The sequence below is a fragment of the Octodon degus genome, unplaced genomic scaffold, assembly GCF_000260255.1.
Source record: "Octodon degus isolate 3935 unplaced genomic scaffold, OctDeg1.0 scaffold00069, whole genome shotgun sequence".
NCBI classification, from domain to species: Eukaryota; Metazoa; Chordata; class Mammalia; order Rodentia; family Octodontidae; genus Octodon; species Octodon degus.
In genome coordinates this window covers 1935924-1939953 of record NW_004524645.1, presented here as the reverse complement: position 1 = coordinate 1939953, position 4030 = coordinate 1935924, and the positions used below count along the sequence as shown (strand labels likewise).

Genomic DNA, 4030 nt, shown 5'->3' with positions numbered 1-4030 from the left:
GAGAGTATAGCAATAGTTGATATGATGCTAGGAGCAGTACGTATTTAGAAGACTCAAATGATAGGTGTTTCTAGCATGGTTTTAGTGTTACACATTGCTATCCTTAGTGTAGTTGCTTAGTTCACAGATATCAGCACATAGAGTTGGTCAGAGTGAGAATTCTACCCATTAATTGCTATTTTCAAAAACCCGATGGAGATTCTTAGGACAATTGCCTTAACCATCTTGTTTATATAAATGTGTGGTTTTGTCCCTGCCATATTTCCTAGCTTTTCTACTTTCTATCTCTTCGTTGTTTAATCCTTAAATTCTCACTTTCCATTTAACTGTGTTATACCTTTCAATTTTTATTTCTTTTTTTGAGTTCTTACACTACGGAGACTATACGATATTTATTCCTGTGGATATGGCTTTTTCACGCATGAGTACAGCTTCAAGTTGCATCGACTTATATATGAGGGCTTTGAGTTTATTGCTCCTTTAAGCTGATTAATACCCCATTGTATAAAAACACCATATCTTTTACACCCATTTCTCAGATGACAGGCATTTTGGTTGTTTCCAAGATTTGGCTATCACAAATTGTGCTGCTATAAGCATAGGTGCACATATATCACTACGATATGATGTTTTCAGTTCCTCTGGGAAAATTCCCAGTAGGGGGATAGCTTGTTTGAATGGGATTTCCAGTCCTAGTTTTTTGAGGAGTCTCCACACTGATTTCCATAACGTTTGTACCAGTCTACATTCCCACCAGCAGTGGAGAAGGGTTCCTTTTTCCCCACAGCCTCTCCAATATTTGTTGTTGGGTGATTTCTTTATGATAGCCATTCTTTCTGGGGTGAGGTGGTATCTCAATGTTGTTTTAAATTGCATTTCACAGATGGCTAGTGATGTGGAACATTTTTTCATATATTTATTCACTTCTTTAATTTCATCCTCCGAGAAGTGTCTGTTCATCTCAGATGCCCATTTCTGGACTGGGTCTTTAAATTTTGGGGACATAGAGTTTTTTAGTTCTTTATAAATTCTAGAGAGCAGACCTTTGTCTGAGTACTTATTTGTCATGATTTTTTCCAAATTTGTGGGTTGTCTTTTCACTTTGTTGGTAATTTCTTTTGACGTGCAAAACTTCTCAATAAGAGGTAGTTCCAGTTGTTAATTCTTTCAGGTATATCCTGGGCAGTTTGATTTTTGTTTATGAACTGTCTGCCAATCCATGTGTCTTCTGGATTTCCACCTAATTTCTTCTCCAGCAGATTTAGTGTTTCTGTTTTAATGTTTAGATCTTCAATTCATTTTGACTTTAGTTTAGTGTATGGTGATAGACCTGGGTCACATTTTAGTTATTGGCATATAGAGTGCCAGATTTTCTAGCACCATTCGTTAAAGAGGCTATCTTTCTTACAGTGAGCATGTTTGGCCCCTTTGTCAAATATAAGGTGGCTGAGTGTGTTTTTAGTTGCTTCTGCATCTTATAATCTATTCCATTGATCCTCTGGTCTATTTTTTTTCCAATATCATGCTGATATTATCACAGTAGTTTGGTAGTATAATTTCATGCCAGGAATTGTAATGCCTCCTGCCCTGCCTTTCTTGCCCAGGATCGCCTTTGCTATTCTAGGTCTTTTCTGCTTCCAAATAAGTTTTAGAAATGACTTCTCTAGGTCTGTGAGTTATGTTGGTGGTGTTTTGATAGGGATTGCATTAAATTGTTGAATTGTAGATATTGTTTAATTTCTAATTTAATTTCATCTGTAACCCATTGGTTGCTGAGGAGGGTGTTGTTCAATTTCCATGTATTTATGGGTTTTTTTGTGGTTTCTTTTGTTATTTATTTCCAGTTTTCATTGCACTGTGATCAGAAAATATTCATGAGATAACTTCTGTTTTATTGCATACACTTGAAGCATTACTTAGTGAGTAGTATGTGGTCTATTTTAGAAAATGTACCATGTGCAGCTGAAAAAATGTGTATTCAGATGTGGTTGTGTGGGACACTTTATTTTTTATTTTTTTAAACTATAGCATACAAATTTATTTCATCATCATAAAGCTTGATTTTAATATAACATTTTAAAATTGAAGAGTTGTGTTTTATAGGAATTAAACAGCAAAACATCCATTGCTTTATAGGTTCAAGTTATATAAATTAAAATCAAATAATACAAAAGTTTTCAATATTGGAACTACACAATAAATTGACAAAAAGACCCACTAAAGCAATATTTCATTATTTTCAGGATCTAAACTGAAGTTCTAAATTTTCAGACTTTGCCTGTTTTATGTACAAATATTTCTTATCCAGCTTACGTGTTTGACCTAAATGAGTTACCAAGTAGCTTTATAGCAAAAGACTTTCCATCTATAATCACCACCTTCAAAGGAATTGCCATTGCCATGTTCATGAACCCCGCTGGGTCCTTGTGAACAATTTGCAGTATACTCATTATGTTAGCCTGTAAGTCAAGCAGGCACTCCAAACATGGGACAATTATGCACAGTTCACTAAAGTATGTCAGGTTTTGCCATCTAAAACATAACCAAAAAAATAAATCACCAACTGCAGATGACTTGGATTCAGGACAGCCACCTCTGAGAATGTTTCCCACTACGTTCCTTTCCTAGTCCCATTCTCAGTCATTGATGGGAATTTTGTAGGCCACCATGCTGTTCACTTTGTGGGTTGTGGTAGTAAATGAACAGAGCTGGACTTCCTCAGAATTGGTAATGAACTGTGGTCCCCATTCTCATTTTTCAGGTACAACCAAATCTTTGTCTGTATAAATCAGGAGGTCAAATGAACAAGCAACATCTAGTAATGGAAGAAAAGTCACTATAACCATGATCTACCTAAGCACAGAACGAATTTCATCTTGGATTATTTTCTGAGACTTTTCTCTGGGGGCATTATCATCTTTTGCAGTCTTGTTACACTCAATATCAAACTGCCATCTTTTAATGAGTTCACTGCTTTCAATGTTTGAGATGACTACCACAAGTTTCTGAACTGAACACTTGTACAGCCAATCTTTTAGTTGTTCCACATTATTTAGGTATTTTATGAGCTCAGGATCAGTGGTTTCAAGCTAGCTGAGTCTGTATTTCTTCACTTCATTAAAAGTTTCCAATGGACATATACCACACTGATATGAAATGCTGTTGATACGGAATGTGAAGAACTTGGCCATGATTTTGATGATCCTGAGCAAAGTGATGCCTTGCTCCTGGGAGACCTGCTGCATCATGGCTTGGCCCACAAAGCGAGGCATGTGAGCCCACTGCACACAGAGACAGCCTCCACTTGCAAAGTGCTTCCCCACCTAATGTTCAAAAATAAAGACACAGTGCGCCACCACCATTAGGCCCCCTGTGCATGTGCGCTCAGCCACTAAAGCCCTGGAATACTCTATATGTTCACTAAGTCCATTTGTTCCAAGTTCTGGTTCAGTTCTGCTACTTCTTTGCTAGCGTTTTGTCTGCTTGACCTATTTTTGGGGGGATAAAGGGGTGTTAAGGTCTCCTGTTAAGATTGTGGTATTGAATATGAGAATTTTCATGTCCATTAAGATTTGTCAAAAAAAGAGAATGATTTGTCTTATATAGTTGGATGCCTTGTGTCTGGTGAATACATATTTGTGAGTGTTACCTCTTTCTCTTGAATTTTTCCCCTCACCAGTATGTAGTAACTTTCTTTATTTCGTTTGATCATTCTTGGTTTGAATTTGAGACTGTCTGCGCTTGCCAGGGAAGTGCTTATTTTACTGAGCCATCTCCCAGGCCCCTCAGAAAGAACTCTTTATTTTGATTTCTATGATACCATTTTGTGAAAGTTTGGTAGTAGGTAGCTGTATCACCGGAGTCAGACCCTTTGTGAACAGAGTCTGTGTTTTTGGTATCTCTCCTGTCTCAGAGAGTCTTGTTTTGTGTGTGTCTCTAGATTCTGCTTTCTCCACTGATTTACAGTGAGATATTGGTTTCCATTTGGCACTGTACTCTGATCTTCAATGTAGGGCTTTTGTGAAGTTAC

The 4030-nt window shown here is 37.1% G+C and overlaps 1 pseudogene; it reads right to left on the bottom strand.

Annotated features, from left to right (window-relative positions):
• Window positions 1–2636: 2636 nt before the first annotated feature.
• On the bottom strand, window positions 2637–3248 carry LOC101569085 (annotated as a pseudogene).
• Between the last annotated feature and the right edge of the window lie 782 nt (window positions 3249–4030).